General features: G+C 41.8%; 1 protein-coding gene across 2 annotated transcripts in view; it reads left to right on the forward strand.

Annotated features, from left to right (window-relative positions):
* PLCL2 (phospholipase C like 2) overlaps positions 1–18,356 on the forward strand; it is a 123,762-nt gene that overhangs the window by 54,768 nt on the left and 50,638 nt on the right. The window contains exon 1 of one of the 2 annotated variants that reach the window (XM_040963377.1): positions 7,940–7,951. The exons of the other annotated variant lie outside the window; for it this stretch is intronic. The gene's annotated coding sequence lies outside the window, so the exon portion shown is untranslated. Of the gene's footprint in view, positions 1–7,939; positions 7,952–18,356 lie in introns of those variants that run through there. 2 annotated transcript variants of the gene reach the window in all.

Here is an 18,356-nt window from a genome sequence, read left to right on the forward strand (position 1 = left end):
TTTTCCAGTTGACATCAGCAAAAGGTTAGGGACCGGCTACATTACCAGCAAATGTCAAGGCTGGGCCTACAAGCTCATGTTCTGACATAGCCAGAGACCTTTCTGCTATTCATTTCCATATCTTCCACTTATTCACTCGTGCATTCTGCACTTAGTGAGCACGTACTATGTGTTGTGAGCTGCAGCCAAGCACAGTCCTGCTGGCAGAGCTTCATCTGTCAACATAAGCCAAAGTGTCCCCTGATATCTAGTACCCTAGTACTATCACATACGCATGGGCATTGTTCATTCACAAATATTGAAATCTTCCAAGTTCACACAAGAGATTGTGGTAGGTGTTATATATGGAGTGAATTATTTCACCCTTATATTAATGGTTTGTGTATCTTTTCTCCCGTGTTTTGAGGGAATTAAGTTCAATCTCAGATATCCTACAACGTAGTCCTGTATTTCCTTTTCAGATGGCATTTGTGCTTCCTGTGATCATTCTCAGCTTCACCCCTCCGTCCTTGGCCTTCGTTGTTGCTCTTCCACAGCCTTCACTCAGGACGCACCAGGTCTGCAGCCATTCCCAGTTACCTTGGTAGCATTTCTGTGCATAAGATGGTGCATTTGCCTGAAATGGCTGTCCTTTGCCATTCCTTCCACTTTCGTCGGTTCAGATCTGTTATTCCAAGGCCTTAATGTATTCAGAGCAGAATAGCTCTTCACAAATCTTTCTTACCACACACCACTTCTGTGCTTCTTGTGACCTCTGTCAGCTTCTGGAGGGCAGGATCTGGTCTCATTCCAGATTATTTCTCTGCTCAGAACTTGCACTTTATGAGGGAAGCCATCCATGTTAATGAAGCAAAACTCATTGGAGCCTGCAGCTGCTCTAACAAAGCATCTTTGACTGGGTGACTTATGAACATACATTTATTTCTAATGGTCCCGGAGGCTGCAAAGTCCCAAATCAAGGCACCAGCAGATTTGGTGTCTGGTAAGAGCCATCCCTCTGGTTCCTAGATAGTGCCTTCTTGCTGCATCCTCAAAGAGTGAAGATCAAATGAGTGCTCCTGGACATCTTTTGTAGGGGCACCAGCATCACCTGCTAGAGTCCCCACCTGCAGTGATCGCTCTAGGGACTAGGTTTTCATGTCTGAATTTTAGATGTATTTAAATCATAGCTATATGTCTTAGCCAGTACACTGCTCTTTTCAGCTGATTGTCCAATTTCTGGGCTGTCTCATTTTTTCCCTTTTCTTTCTGTATTTAGAATAGTCAGAAGACAGAAAAGGAAATGATATCCTTATTTTATTATTTCATAAATACATATGGATTAATTCTGATTGTTGCTGTGGGAGTCAGTGACAGCAATCAGCAGGTTCATTTTCCTTTGTAGTTTAATTTCTGTTAATTCTTACTTTGGGGCTCTTAGTTTAGTGTGATGGAAGGAAAGAAAGGGAAAAGGCTTGCATTAAAGTTGTCTTATTTTGTAATTCAGTGAATTTATGTCTAAACAAGGTAGCATCCCTCGCAGAGAAAAGGGTTGTAACTGTGGAGAAGCACTGGCACCTGTGATGTTCTTGGGGCTGTAATGATGTGAGGACTTTCCTAACAAGCTCATTAATTTTCTCATCTTAGTGGCCTTGGCTTGCCCAGATGCCAGCAGACGTTGTGTCAAAGCAACAAGCCCAGAATCCTAGCAACAAATTTAAATGATGGAGGCTTATTGAAAATGAATCTTTTCACACTGGGAAGTTTTGTTGGCAGAGAGGAAAGCTGACCTTGTCCTTTGCCAAAGCACAGGGAAGTTCATATGCCATGTATTTACTTGTAGTTAACCCTTAAACTCTTCTAGAACTTTGGGTGGATGCAGAGATACTTGTCCAAAGAGAGTGATGAAAGAAGAAAGATCATTCCAAGAAGTAATGAAGTCTTGCTTTGAAATGTCCACTCATGTGTAAGCCCAGCAGTTTGCTTGAATGCTGTTGGTGAACTGACTTTTGGATATAATAAGCCTCTGGATCACTTTGACACCAAATAGAGATCTCTGAATTTTGCCTGGTATTTCAAAAATTACCTGACGGCATGACTTATGCTTTTTTACAGAGGGCATTTATTTGGTGCTTAAAATCCTCTGTGAAATCTAAAACATGGCATCCTGTTTCTTTCAGTTCTCAAAGACATGTTCCTCTCTCTTCCCAGGGTGAATTTTAAATTGTGAAATCTATTTGAAATCTGATTTAATTTAAACTACCACTTTGGAACCAAAGTATGACTTCTCAAATCATTGTCTACTGTAGTTGTCATAATATATGTGTACTAGACATATCATCATTACATAACACACATGTATAGATCAAGCAGCAACGTTCCACAAAGCGTGTTTTCCTTTGGTTACCTTTCCATTTCAGTTTAGGTGACACTACGACATGAGTTAATTTTTGTTTCTTTTCTAAAATCGCAAGAAACGTAAAGATTTGTAAATAAGGGTTGAAAAAAAAAAGGAATAGGCAACAGAAATCTCATGACTAAATTTGTGACTCTTCATTTTCACTGTCAAGGAGAAATGAGTAATTTCAATATTAGCGGGGCATCGTATGGATTATAAAATAGTAATAAGATTTTGTATGAGTTGAGTTAACTTGGTTCAGCGGTACGTGTTCTACCTCTATGTGTGTGTCTGCCGATGCCTCTCCTGAACCATCTGTATTGCGTTTGCAGCGTGGACAAACGTTGCTTGAAGGCTAACTGAATCACGTGCTAACTTTCCTGTCTTTGAATCATTTTTCCTGGTAGAAAAAAATAGTCTTCTTTTAATTTGCCTCACAGTGCTGTTTCTCTGAGAGCCAGGTGATGAATTCTTCTTGAGTTTAGCTTCTAAGAGCTGGTCCCTTGCAACAACTGACTTGTTTGGTGTTGGCGACCAGTAAACGCCACATAGCCCCCTGCGCTGTTATTTGTGACTGTGCTGCCAACTCACTTTGGGAGTGTGCTGATGTCTTATCTATCCCCAAGCCCCTCGTGGAAGTTCTGTGTTCCTCCTCCTCTGATGTGACGTTGTACCTCAGGCCACGTCATACTCTGTGAGTGCAGACACGTGTCTCTAAACACAGAATTTCTGATTGATCACTTATCCCTATGCAACCGGTGGGTCTCTCTCCAAACTGTAAAATTAAGACCTGTTCTTCTTCAGTGTTGCTTTTTTCTTCATTCATTCTCGGTCCCATTTGAATTGTGTCAATTTGTTTTTGCTTTTTGCCTGCTTTTAGGAGTTGTTGTTTATCCCTTGGTGAATTCCACCAGAGCTTCTGAGCAACAGAGTTTGCATGGCTGGCTAGCTTTTGCTTTCTTGTCCTGCTTTAGGGGTGTGCGTGTATGTGCATTTGGGTAGAGGGGATGATATTTATCATTTAAGGACCCAGCACATTTGTCACATCCAAAAATACAGCCCCCAACCAAGACAGCAATACATACTTCTGAGTAAGATGTTCTGCAGCCATTTTAAGTGGAGCAGCAGCAGGCAGGAAGCGCGCGGGGGCCAGGATGGGCTTCAAGTAGTGTTTGATGTTTAGCTACTGTGTCCTGTCTTTCTGCTAATACAAATGAGCCGTTGGCGTGGCGACTTCTCTTCTCAGCACCATTGACTGTTCCGGCTCTCCATTGCCAAACGTCCTTCCTTTCCATTTACTCAAAGGAAAGAAGCTATTCTACAGCTGTATATTTTCTTAGAATAGTAAGAAGGCCACATTCTTGAGTGTTTCTAAAAATGAAATGTCTCCTTCCTTATTTAGTGGAAAAAAATATACTTCTACTCCTATGTAATTGTGGCTTCAACCACATCTGTATTTCTGTGCTCTGCGTACCTACCACCGTATTAATCTACCATTAGTGGGCTTTTGCTTTGAATTTGTTTTCCATAGCAGTGGTATGTCTTTTAATTTTTTTTTGTATTAAAGGAAATGTAAAGTATATACTAAAGAGCCTTCTGGAAAGAAAGCCGTCTAGGTTTCATCTCTCCCATACAGCTATTTCATTAGTGCCTAATATCTCTTGAGTAGTTACGCAGATCCAGCATAGCTGTTTTAAGGAATGCTTTCAGTTGTTTTTAGGAGTTGACTTGGCAGGATTCAGTCTCTAATCTATTCTCCTTTGGATTTATAAGATGTTTAACCAACTATAAATGTCTATAATTTGTGGTGACTGTTCTTGTGGAAATATAGTTGTTCATATGTTTCTTTAGAATGTGTTCTTAGTGTCTTTAGAATCATGCTGTCAGCAAACGAGGTGGCAAGAACTGTCTGTCATTGGGCTGCTGTTAATGTGCAATTTAAAATGCCCACGTCTCAGAGCAGAGGGCTGTTTCAAGTCTTGACTGCTTTGTGCTTCCAGTCCAGCTTTCAACTAATGTGATCGTGAGGCAGTGGATGGTGGGCCAAGTGCTTGGGTTCCTGTCATGCGTTAGGGGAGTTGGATGGCATTCTTGGCTCCCTGCTTCAGCCTATCATGGGCCTGGCTGTTGTTGTCATTTAGGAACTGAATCAGTGAATGAGATATATGTCTCTGTGTCTTTCTGCTTTTCTATCAATCTGCCTTTCAAGTAAAATAAATAAATCTTTTCTAAAAAATAAGCATGGAGAATTGGCCCACCATTGACATTTTATCATGCTAAAAAAAGACTAATTTCAACTCAGGATTTTATTAAGGATAGTAACTGTGACTTAGCATTTGATTTTTATTCATATTCCTATTTCTTAATGTGGACTCTGCCTAACAGTTTCATTTTTGTAGTCATTTTCAGATGTAATGGTTTTGTACCTTGATATGTTGTCAACAGTCAAACTAGGGGTGTGTGTGTGTGTGTGTGTGTGTGTGTGTATAATATAAAGACAGCCAAAATGTGGAGCTATTTTTAACCAATTGGTATACTTTTCCTTAGAATCAAGTCAGGAAATGAGATAATCTATAGTTCTACTGGAAACCACGTTGTATCTCTGGGTTCTTAAATGTGGGGGAGGGTATTTCTTTTCTATTTTTGCAAGATTTGAATAATAAGTTCCCATTGACAGGTGTTGGTATTTATTTTTAGCAGGAATACAGAATCAAATAAACAGAGATGGTTTGTTTTTAAATTCTTTTATTTTTAAAGCATAAGATTCTAATAAATCTAAGAATAAAGATAACTGGACCCTAGCTCATATCCTACTTGGCTGGTGAATTCTGCTTAGTAGGCTTGGGATTGCTTTATAAGTTCTAGAATTTGTGGGAACTTGAGGTTTTATTAATTAGTAAGCCATTTGCCTTTGGTTATAGGACTTTGGGCCTGGCAGGAGTGTTACAAATGGCTGTATCTGTGTCAGTCAGTGGGTTAATCCACATGACCTCTGATAGCCATAAAATAGAAAAGGAGAGAAGTGAGAATTCATACTCGAAGAGTCAGAAAGAAGAGAATGTCATCAATAAAGGGGGGGGGGGAGATTATGGCTTAAGTGTTCTTATTTAAGAATCAGACCCATCTCATAATTTTAGGGATAAAACGCTTTACCTGAAAGAAGCTGCTGAGGTTAATTTTCATGAAGTAAAAGTAAGTTTGTTCCCGATCCTAACTGTAGGACTGTGTCATTTGCAAAGAGAATTTTTCATGAAATTCTTCTCTATACTTCATGAGAGTGTAGTTACTTGACCTTAAGTTTTATAAGCCTATTTTGAAGAAGGCCCTGCAGTCCCTACGAAACTGTCTCTCAGCCCGGAGTCAGGGAACAGCAGTTTCACTTCAGCTGCTCCCTGGACACACCTGTGCACGAGCTCTGATCACGTGCCTTACCTGCTTCTTTACTTCTGACATCTCCGCAGTGTATTTTAGTATTTCTGTACTACCTGGCCCACAAGGTTTACTCATGGTCTCACAGACTGAACTGCTGGCCCAAACAGAAGACATGAGATAGGCTGTCTGGACTGATACTAACAAGAAGACACCAAGCCGTGTGAACGCTGTTGAGCCTCCTGTATCTTCCACGCTGCGGGCAGCTCTCCTAGCCTCCCTGCAGGGTGCGTTTCTTCACAAAAGGCAGGAGACGGCAACATGCACACCTCTGAGCCGAGGTGGGGTCGAAGGGAGGCCAGGCGCGTGATCCATCCAGCACCGGAGCTGGCGGGCGTGGCTCCCTAGGCTGCGTCCCTCTGGACGCTCCGTTTCCTCTTCGAGGCTGAGGAAGCCCTGCCAGGAAGAGCCTTGCCTCTTTCGCTCCCCTTTTGGAGGCTGTAGAAATGTTGTGAAAGCGCCAGTGGAGGAAGATCCCTGTAGTAATTGACTGTGAAGGAGTCACTTGTCAGAAAAACTGGGGTGATGGAAGAATGAAGCTGCTGGTAGCCCCAGGCAACCCAGGGCTTTAACTGAGTGAGAGTGTAACTCCGGATCATTCCTCCTCTAGCTTTCACAGTTCAGCTGCCTCTGTTTGGGAAGTAGAAATCTAGAAATATCTGTGTTTTTAAGAGGAACTAGAGGATGGAGTCTAATATTTATAGGGCCCACTGGCCAGATTTGTCCCTTTTTCCCTTTATTATTTCTGTGACCCTCAGAGCAGCCCTGCAAAAATAAGCTGCTATGACTTGGTAATGGGTAAGGAACCTCCAGTTCAAGACAGGACAGATCTGGCAGCCTCAGGCCATCTAGCAATAGGAGCAGACCTAGCCCTGCCTGCAGGGGTCTGTTGCTGGACCCTTTGCCCTCCGTGTCTGCCTGCCGCTCGGAGGCGTGGCGCAGGCCAGCAGTGTCTGCACTGGGAGTGTTTGCAAGGTCAGGCTGTGGTCTGCTCACATTTTACGCAGTAATCCTCTGACATCTGGAACCTGCTACCCCATAAACACTAACCTTGTCTGGAGAAGTCCTAGGTCAAGGTAAAAAGACCAATTGTTTTCAGTGAGTGGCTGAGTTTTAGCAATGTGAAGTTTATCGTCTTTACAACACTGGGATTATTGAGCAAGGTGGCATTTTAATAAAAGTTAATACTCGGGAGGCTATATAATGATTTAAAGAAAGTGATGCTGTGCCTGGCGCAATGGCTCAGTGGCAAAATCCTCACCCTGCTTTGCACCTGCGATCTCATATGAGTGCCCATTTATGTCCCGGCTGTTTCACTTCCCATCCAGCTCCCTGCTTGTGACCTGGGAAAGCAGTGGAGACTGGCCCAAAGCCTTGGGCCCCAGTGCCCATGGGGCAGACCTGGAAGAAGCACCTGGCTTCAGATAGGTTCAGTTCTGGTGTTGTGGCGACTTTGGGGAGCAAACCAGCAGATTGTGGATCTTTTTCTCTGTATCTCTTTCTCCCTGTCAATCTACCTTTCCAATAAAAAAATGAAACAAAGCAAAACCTGTATTTAGAATTGCACATGTGAAAAATTGACACAAAATAATATTCAACAGATGCCAGTAATTTCGGAATGAATAAGATGTGCACAGTAGTAATCCACTGCTTGGGTTGCCCATATGCTGCATCAGAGTCCTGGCTCAAGTCCCGTTCCTGTAGTCCCATTTTCAATCCTGCTTCTTGTTGGTGTACCCTAGGAGGCGGTGGATGCTAATGACCCAGGCACATGAATTCTACTTGAAACTTACTGAGGGCACCAAGCCCTTCAGCAGTGGTTTTTCTGCATTGCCTAGTTTAATGCCCCAGAGCAGTCCTAGCAAAGTACTGTGGTGCCGTCTGCATTCCAGGACTGACCCCTGAAGGCAACAGTTGAGCCAGCAGCCAGATGTGGGCAAGCGCTCCTGTGCTCACCACAACAGGCTTCTAAGATGGCTTCAGCCAACTGACTTCCCTTTTGTTTCAGAGAGCAGCATGTTTGTACACTTCAGTATTAAGCTGTTTTTAAAAAGGCAGTTATGGGTCATTTTTACCATTTCAGTTCCTGGCATTCACTGGGAGGTTAATTCCCGACAACTCCTTCTTTGCTGCCTGAGGACTCAGGTGAGGTGCAACTTCTTTCGCTCGGGCCCTGCAGTACCTCTGTGTTGTCTGCTCCGCGCGTTGCCAAGCTCCTAAGCTCAGGGCCGCTAAGTAGTTCCCTCAGTTTATAAAATTAGCTGCTGAGGTTTTGAGAGGTTGATTGACCTTTCCATAAAACCGGTTAAGAGGGCCTAGGATGAGAACGCAGGTCTGGCCGACAAAATGGGCTAGCAGGGCCAGGGGACCAGGCAGGCTGAGCTACTTACAGTGTCCATTTACATTTAGCAGGTACAATTTAGGGCCCTGAATGGCCCAGGGTCCAACCAGAAAAACCAGTATTTCAGTCAGACGATTTAATCTAGGGAATTGTTACAGGTGGCAGAAGAACCAAGAAGCAAAAGCAGCTGAAGAGCTTAGCAGCCGCAGCACCAGAGCACCCTGTTGTATGGAATTACTTGCATATTTAACAGCAGTAGCTTTCTCTCAGTGGTTGGAACTTAGAGCAGCGAGGGCTGAAAATGTGACATAAGATTCATTGAAGCAGTTAAATTGCTTTAATCCCTGGCAGCATATGCCATTTAAAATGCATTATGATGAGAGTTTGCTGATTTTTAAATCTGCTTTTTATTTCAGTTATATGAGTTAATTAATTTGGGAGAGTCTTGCGGTTTTACAAAGGTATATAAAGACTCAGGAAAATGGCAGAACTGGACCTTCAGCGGGCCAAGTTCGCATCGCTCTATTTTCAAATACTCTAGACAAATTGCTTGATTCTTCTGGATTCCGGCCATGCAGCCATTGACATTTTTATTGATTTCTCAACTCAAAGTATAGCTTCTATTTGTTAAAAAATGGAGCTGAGCATAACCATGACATAAATCAGTTGTATGTTGTTGGTACAGGCCAAGGAAATACAAAGCCTGTGTTTGTGCTACTTCAGCAAATAGTTGTGTGGCAGTGGGCTTGCAGTTTACTATAATTTTACATTTTTTCATAATTAACAAAATTTGAATTACAACGATGTGCATTTTGCCATTTTGAGATAATAGTAACTACTTAAGATAGATAGATAACTCATTGGTGTTTGAAATGATGACCCTTTAACTTCGTTCATTCATCCTTAGGGGCTGACAAAACTTGCACAACATTCAAACATCGTGTGTGCTTTAACTCAGTTTATTAGACTGTTAAGGAAAAAACAAAATATATCCCTATGGTAATAGGCTAAGGATTCTTAAAGCAGTGAAACAAATTAAGCTTTTTGTATTAATTGACCATCGAAATAGATGGCAAGTTTTTTTTTTGCACACTGAGAAAAATACATGTAATTATCAGTTTTGTACATATTGGTGTTTGTTCTGTGTGTGGCCCTGGAACACGTGGTCCAGGGCTGTGAAGGTCTTCTCCAAGGAGGCCATGACTGCCCCTCAGGGGAGCCCACCTGCTCTCTGCAGCCAGTGGCACCCCCTCCAGCCTCCCCTAGCTGCTTCCCCTCCGCCTGCACTCAGTCCCCGCGAGCCTGTTGTCTACCTCCTGTGCTGTATTTGCTGTTCCTTCTTCCCTTCCTTCATGGGCCCTATCAGGATTCGGCTGTGAACGTTGCCCTTTGTGGAAAGCTGATGCAGGTCCCATCCGCTATGGCTTTCTCAAGGAGCACTCCCTTCTCCTGCATCCTTATTTTTTCCCTACTTACAACAAAAATCCCTTTAGCATAGAAATCTGCTGTGGTTGTATCCAGTCTGGACAAAGACCTTGAATATCATGCATTGTTTTTCCTCGAACATTAAAAAATAATGAAAAAATAATGCTTATTAGCAGATTTCTTTCCATGTTGACCTTTTCCAGATTTCTTTCCATGTTGACTCAAAATAGTCAGAGACCATTTTGTTACTGAACATTATCTAGTATTACTATAAAACTGCAATTATTTGATTTTTATCAGTGTCACAGATATTTGTCTTTGTTAATTCCAAGCCCCCCTTAGTAGCTTTATTGAGTCTGTTGGCTCCTTGAAGGAGTTACTGTTCTGACTGCAGCTTAGTCCAGCCTTATAGGCCCTCCAGGGTTCCCATGTACTGGAGGAGATAAGACGAACACGCATGAAATAATTAGAGAACCCAGTCAGACTATCATTAAGTGTTAAATTATAGGGCAGTGACTGTAAATACTGTGAGAGCTTAGGGCACACTTGACATTGAAGGCTGGAGTACTGTGGGCTTGTGAATGGCTTAGGACACAAAGGACTGTTGTTTTTTTTTTTTTTTAGGAAAATGAATTTCCCTATTCTATTATTCATTATTTTGTTACTTGTTTTTCTGATTTAATTGTCCCCCTCATGCAGACATACTAATTTCATATGCAAATAACCAATTGGATTTAAAAGGCTTCAGTAAGACGTTTCTCTCTGCTAGACAAAATAGAAGGAAAATAACAAAGTGATTGCATAATAAATTGTCAGTGGGCCAATTTCCCTTTAAAACTTAATTGTAAAATAATTATGGAATTGTTAAAATTTCGTATTGAAATCACTCCTGTTTTTCATTCAGTGTGGTGGATGATCCCCAGGTGATGATTCCGCCTATTTATGGAGAGCTCTCTCCAGAAGCTTTCACACTAACTCCTAACTTATACTGGAGGGCCATGTTTTTTCCCCCTCAACCCCGAGCAATGCCTGATTTAAAGAGTTTTTTCAAGGGGTGAAAATGAGTTTTTTCTCTTATGCCATTCCAAAGAGGTGAAGAACCAGCAGAATTAAGAAGGGACTATTAGGGAGCAGGTGTGTGGTGTAACGGTGAAGGTGCTGCTTGGAGCACCTGCGTCTTGTCACGTCCCTGCTCCTCCACTTCCAATTCAGCTGCTTGCTAATGCTGGCTTTAGGAGGTAGCAGGTGATAGCTCAAGTTCTTAAGTCCCTGTCTTCAACATGGCGCAACCTACAGTGAGCTCCAGTTCTCTGCTTCTTCCTGATTTTGATCTGGCCTGAAACAAAACAAAACAAAACAGCAATAATTTTGGCATTTAGGGAATGAACCAGCAAATGGAAACCACCTCCCCTTCTGTTTTATCTTCCTTTCAAATAAAATGAAAATAAATTTTAAAAATTAAAAAAAAAATAAAAAGTTATTCTTAGAATTAGTCATATTTGAGGGCCAGCTTTGTGATGTGATAGGTGGAACCACCTGCTGCAATGAACGCCATCCCTTATGGGGGCAGGTTTGGGTTCCAGCTGCTCCACTCCATATCCATCTCCCTACTAGTGACCTACGAAAAAGCAATGGAAGATGGCCCAAGTGTCTGGGCTCCTGCCCCCCAACAGGAAGACCCAAGTGAAGCCCGGCCCAGTGCTGGCTGTTGGGCCATCTGAGATTCAACCAACAGATGGGCAACCTCTCTATGTATCTCTCCCCCTCTCTCTAACTGTTTCAGAAGAAATAAAATACATCTTAAAAAATTGTTTGTGGGCTCTTATCATCACATTATGCAACTCTCCTTGCATACCTTTATGAAAGTCAGTACAACCTTCTCAATGGGTATTAACAAAGTTGTATAATAGCATCTTGGAAAAACTGTTAGGAAATATAGGAAGTCAGCAGGCTCTGTAGTGTGCTGAAAATGAAATTACATATATACAGTTGAGAAAGACTGACAGTTTTCATACCAAATTGGGCCACTTAAGTACCATTACCGTAGATCATAAATTAAAATTCATTAGCATCGGTATTTTCACTGGAATGTAAAATATCACTAGAGTAATTTATAGGAGCACAGTGCCTACCATTAAGTTTTTCATTACTGGAAGAAACTAATGGATATTATTTCAGTTTACATTGAACACAGATGTAGATTATGGTTGTGTAAATTTGCTTTGGGTACTATTGAAACAGTAGTGAAAATGTTTCACCAAAGGAGAACTGTAAAGTTAGTACTGTGCTTCATTTTGGGCTTCTGAGTTTATAAGACCCCATTATTTTAAAGGCAAGTGTAAACCAGTACACTGAATGATTTGAACGTTTTAACCTAATCTCGAAAATAATTTTATAGACACTGGAAATTTGCTTTCCTTATATATAGTTATTTTGAACACAGTAAGTTTATCAATATTATATATAACATGAATATGAAGCAGAAAAATCATTGAAAATTCTAATCACAGATTGCTTTAAATGGGTTTTTTGTTTTTATGCAAAAATACTATGGAAGTCTTTGCTTCAAATTTGTGTATTCTTATTCACCTATACAGTTGTACTTTTAATTAATTAAACTGTTGGGAAAATGAACACAAGACTTTGAAGAGTGTTTCTTTGTCCTCTGAACTTGGTTTTGACATTGCATCTGATTGTCTCCGACAATTTCCCCGCGTGTCTGAGGCATCAGATTCGTCTGGTCGCAGTCAGAGGCTTGGGGTTGTGTTATTAGTGATCTTGTTAAGCAAGACTCGAAGGGAGTAACATTCAGTATGTTTCTTCGGTGGAAGGACCAACTTTCATCAGATCATGATACGAATATCACAGTTATGTATTTACAACAGCATGAACTGATGTATTTACTTAACAAGTTCCAAAATTCCAAGTCATATTTAAAGCACTTTTCAAATACAAACTAATTTGCTTTATTGTAGCAATCATCTGCAGCAGGTGTTCTGAGCAGTGTATGCAGGGGAGGCATGATTTTGGCGCCTGTTTCACATGTAGGGAAGCTCAGATAAGAGGAAATGCAGTGGTGGCCAGATCTTGTGGCTTGCCACATTCCCGTGAAGGATTTCTGAACTAGGAAGTTTTTAAGCCATTGGATTGTTTTGTTCTACTTTCATATAAAGAAATCCATTTCACAGCTACCAATGCATCTCTCTCTGTGGCAGAGTTTTATTAGGAAACGTCTGTAACACACATCTGCAAATCACGTATTTTTCTTTTTCTTTCCTCTGTCTAAGTTTTACCCTTGCTCTTTTGGTTAGCCTCAAATTTTTTTTTTACAACCCTGTAGAACACTTCCATTTTCTTTTACTATAATATTTAAGACTGACATTATTTCTTAGGGAGCAATAATCTTTTTATTTTTCTAAATTTACATCAATAGGCTGTGATTCTAGACCTCTTAGAATAAGGAAATGGATTACCAGATCACTTTTTAAGAATCCAGTGAAAGTCCAGTAGCACTGCTGAAAATTTTTTTGAATCCTGGCACACCAACATGTATGCTGCGCACACCTTTGTCTTTGAAAGCATGGAAAAATTTGGGGACTCGAGTTCTTTGAAAGAGAACAATCTTTCCTACACAACTATTCCTTGTTTGTAGTATATTTGCAAGCTGGTTGTCACAGAGACAACCTCATGGCTAGATATGTGAGTCTCCGGTGATTCACCTGAAGTATAATTCTTATTTGTGCTTCTTCCTTCTCTATCTGTCTTAAAACTTTTCTCTTTATAATTGGGTTTTGACAGTAATGTCTAGGGTGTGTGTGTGTGTGTGTGCGTGCGCAGGATCATGCTTTCGGGACTCTACTTTCAGTAAGCTAGACAGCAACTCTTTTTGTACTTATGTATATATTTTTTCACCTTTTTTCCCTTTGTGTTTTCATTTCAATAATTTCTCTTTTTAGAGATTTATTTATTTTTATTTAAAAAGTAGATTTATAGAGAAAGAAGGAGAGATAGAGAAGGCCTTCTATGCACAGGTTCTCCCTAAATGACCCCAATGACCAGAGCTGAGCCAATCTGAAGCCAGGAGTCAGGAGCTGCTCCCAGTCAGGTACGGGGTCCCATGGTTTTGGGCCATCCTATACTGCTTTCCCAGGTCATAGTCTGGGAGCTGGATCGGAAGTGGAGCAATTGGGACTTGAACCAACATACATATGGGATGCAGGCACTATAGGCTGTGGCTCAACACACTGTTACACAATGGTGGCCCCAAAGTTTTCATTTTTGAAAATAACATTTCTGTTGGACTTTTGGAAGATAATTTTCATTTTTCTCTGCATATATACCATCTAGCCATGTATGTTGTCTTTTTCCTTTAAATCAGCTATAGTTATAAAGTACTCATCTGTTAGCTCTCATTTCTGCATCACCTCTGAATCTGGCTCTGTAGAATGCATAATCATTTTTTATTATGCTGCTTTTTTCTTTTATGTGTCCTGCAATTTTTATTGAATGCTAGACATCATGTGTAATAGAGGCTGAGGTAAATAATATTTATATTCTCAAGTCCATGTGCCTCCCCTTCCAGGTCAGTAGTGTTTGGGAAGTTGAGTCGGTCTAATCAGTAACTGAGCCAAGTTGGAGTTGCCATTGTTGCCGTCTGTGCACCACTGACTTCAGATTCTTTTTGTGTCTAGGTGGCAGAGGGTGTTTAATCAGTGTGCCCACCCTACCTTTAGTGGACAGCTGTGAATTTCTGTGTCCGTGAGGGGTCTGCCATCTTAGGTAGCCCTGTACCCCTGGGCCTCAGCGGTGAGCCTTCATGACATTCCTGCCCTGATTTCTGTGGCAGCAAAACCAACTGTGCCAGTATTGAATTTGGGCAGGAGATGATTTCCTGCCCTTCCCCTAATCATAACAGACGTTTATTACTAGTCTTCTGAGTTCCAGTATCTGCTTCCCCTTGTGCTGGTGCAGCTTTTCCTGCTTCTAAGGTAAATGGATTTTGCTTCGACCTTTTCCCCAGTGGCCATGGGAGATAGAAGACAGTCACTCACTGGTGGCTTAGGACTGTTGCTTCCTAGGAGAGGAGCTTGAGGAAGTATCCAAGTTTCATGCTGTCAACGCTGTCTCCCAGTGGCAGCCATCGCCTCCAGCATGTCTGTGTCCAGGAAGGGGCCTCCTTCCTGCTCACCCCCTAGCCTTTCTCAGGAGCATCCATGGAGAAGACCTGGAAGTGAGCACAGACTCTTCCCGGGAACCTGGGGGACCTGGTTATTCTAAACCAAATATACTAGCTGATGCTTGGCTTTTAGGAACTTACATTTTTAATTGACTTCTCTCCTCTTCTTCCCAGGCTCTGAGCAAGCCTGAAGAAGCCTGTCTGTTTCTCTTTGGAGGGAGAGGGACTCATCGCTGTTTGAATCAATTTCTGAATCATTTTCATAATACCACAGCTCTCTGTTGGGTACAAGAAGGAGTCCAGTTTTATAGACTGGCTTTTTCTTGTTAGCATAGCTTTCTGCATCTTAAGGCATCCAAACTTGCCTCCACTTGATGGCATTGAAGTGACCCATAGATTCCCAAGCCATCAACAGACCCTGCCCTCATGGACTCCTAACCAAACGTGGATGGGGGAGCCTTTGGAATGCGGTAGAGTGCATCTTGGGAATGGAGGATGAGCACAAGAGGTTTCCATGGGCCAAGGAGCTTCCTGTTACTTTAATAAAGGGCCCTTCGACATGACTGGGAAGCAGCATTTGACCATACTTAGCTTTTCTATTAGTTATTTTATTCTTCAATTCATCTTATTTTATAAAATGACCTGAAGAGTGACCATTTTGCCTCAGATCTATTTTTTTTCCCCTTCTCTTTCCTTTTGCTTATCTTGGAGAGCACATCAAAGTTTTAAAGATATGTAGGAAACCTTGCAAGGTAGCCCTCATGCGCCCGGCATGACATTCTTTTGATTCAGAGTTACTGTTATTGAGCTGAAAAATGTGAGGCCTTGCTGTTTTCCTTTGCTGGACCACAAGTCCTAATGTTTTGTTTTGTTTTTGAAAGAAATTGCTTGAATGCTGTGTTCCTCACCTGTCTAACCCCGGACCCCCTTCGATAAACACAAAGAACCCATAGCTTTCTTTGGTGTTATTTATAATTCCAATCAAACAACTTGACTCAGAACAGACCAGAGGGTAAACCATTGCTTTGTTTCACAACCACACCCTCTTCCACTCTGTATCCCTCTGTCCTGTACACCAGAACCACTCCCTGACTTGCTCACTATGTCGCTGGATGCTGAGGCATCTGTTCCTCATGCTGCTTACTGAGGGAAACCAGGCAGAAGCCGGAATGTAGCAGCAAAGGAGAGGATTCTTCCAGCAGGGCGTTAGCCATCTGTGGCCCTCTAGACCATCAGCTTCCTCCCCTCCAGAACCAGCTGGATCCACTGAGTCAGTTCCTGGACATTGTTGCCAGTAGAAAAAATTGAGGTCCACTCTGTCACCTCATTTCAGAATGAAACTGCCCATACCTGTCCATGAAATTGCTATAATTTCTTAGAATTTCCAGATGGTAATTTAAATGTAGCATAACTTTTTAAAAGTATTTTGCGTCCTTTTTTTTTTTTTTCATGTTTTTGAAAGGTAAGGAGAAATAGAAAGAAAGAGACCTTCTATCCTCTGGTTCATTCCCCCAGATGGTCACAAAGCTCGGTGCTGGAACTCTGTCGAGGTCCCCGTGTGGGAAGCAGGGACCCACATACTTGAGCCATCATCTGCTGTCTTGCATGGTGTGCACTAGTAGGAAGCTGGGATCGACAGCAGAGGAGCTGGGATTCAAACCAGGCACTCCAGGATGCTGGGGTCCTGAAAGATCCTGTAGGGCCCAGTGCACCAAACATCTGTCCCAGGTGGTTATCTGTTTTTCATGACAACCTTCTAATAAGAAGTAGGACGTTTTTGTTAGAAATGTTTTCCCCCAGAGGACTTAATGTGACTATTTCCATTTAATGCCAAATATTGGCTCTATATTTTTATTCTTTTGAATTTGTGGTGATAAAAGAAAAGCATGTGCAATCTCTTTCCTGTTCATTATTTATCGAAAATCATTTCTTTCCCAAAATTGTAATTTTATAAATAAGTGGTGGGTAATGTATAAATGAATCTTTTAGATTTTTTTCTAGTTTATGATTATCTATCAATAAACACAAATTTCAGGGTTGATATAGAGGGAATTTCTTTTGGAAGTTTTTTTTCCCCTAAACTGGACTTCTTTGTGCATGCTCCTTTTCTTCATTTTAAAAACTGCTAACCAAGTAATGTACCAGTGGATCAAGTTTGTTTTCGTTTAATTTTTCCTCTGAAAGGCGGAGAGACGGACAGATGCCCAGAGAGGGCTCCCATCCTCCGAGTCACTCCCCAGGTGCCTGCAGTGGCCACGGGGACTGAGCTGGGCTGCATGTAGTAGCAGGGAAGTCCCACCAGTTCTCCTCCTGGGGCAGCAGAGACCCAGCGACGTGAACGACCCAGCAGTGCAGCCTGCCAGGGTGTGCCTTAGCTGGAAGCTGGGGCCAAGAGCCGGAGGACCAGCTGGGCCCGGGCCCTGTGGCACTGAACGCAGGATCCCTAAGCCAAGCCAAAGACCCGCCCACGAAGCGTTCCCTCTGTGCTCACCACTAAGATGGTTTGGGTGATGAGTACTTAAAATGTACGCATTTATAGCCAACTCGGAGAAATTATTATATTCTTTTTTAAAAAAGTATATTGAGCCATACCCACCTCACCAGAAACCTGTTTATTTTTCTCTAGATTTATGTAGTCAGTGCATGTAGCTAACCTTCATTTAGTGTTCTCCAGTTAAAAAAAAAAAAAAAGCTATGTACAGCATGTATAGTTTGAGTATTTCCATACTTAAGTTTAGACTAACTTATGCTGTGAAGCAACATAGAAGATAGAGTCTAACTCTGACAGTGACCAGCTGCTTCTTAGCTTAGGCAAGTTTTGTCAGTGCTGGGGCTGAAGAACGGAAGCAAGGTTGATATAAAAGACTGAGATGCATCTCACACCTGTTCGGTTTTTTTGGGGGGGTTCCCTAAACAAGCACACTCTCCTATCTGTTTTCTGACAGCTTTCTCTGTGAGAGAGGAAGGGGTTGCCGGTCTCTCTAGAAAGGCCTTGGTGTTCTGTGGAGAGGCCCGGATGATTCTACGTCACAGCATACAGTGGAAGGGGAGGCCAGAGGCTCCCGGGCAGGGTGTCCCTGCCGTCGTTCTGTCAGCCTGTGCTTGGGTGGCCGTCGTATGCAGTCTGCAGTCAGGGACCAGAGGCACCAGTTAAAGCCAGGGCTGGCTTGTGACAAGCAAGGTCATGTTTCTAAGGCCTGGGGTTAAAACTGCTGCTTAGGTCTGCATAGGTGAGCATGCATTTATGTCATGAGCCTATTTTGTCATTTGGTCCTCCCTCTTAACAACAAAGAAACATATTACTTCAAAATGCCTACCTGTAATAAATTAAGAGTATTGATCAGTATGTAAAAATAACAGAATAAAAGATTACAGTCTTAAGAAAACACTATATAACATTTCATGGACAAATACTGCCATTTATCTTTGTGACTTCTACATTACTAGTGATACCATTACAATATAATTTCTTAAGATTATAAAATTTCTCTACTGAGTTAGTATGCGTCTTTATCAAAAGCAAATGAAAATGTCTTTTTAAAAGTAGAAACATCTTTCATTCTGAGGAAATAGGAAATTTATACATTTGTTTCATGCTTTTATGCATG

The sequence above is a fragment of the Ochotona curzoniae genome, unplaced genomic scaffold, assembly GCF_017591425.1.
Source record: "Ochotona curzoniae isolate NIBS_2020 unplaced genomic scaffold, NIBS_Ocur_1.0 contig_1302, whole genome shotgun sequence".
NCBI classification, from domain to species: Eukaryota; Metazoa; Chordata; class Mammalia; order Lagomorpha; family Ochotonidae; genus Ochotona; species Ochotona curzoniae.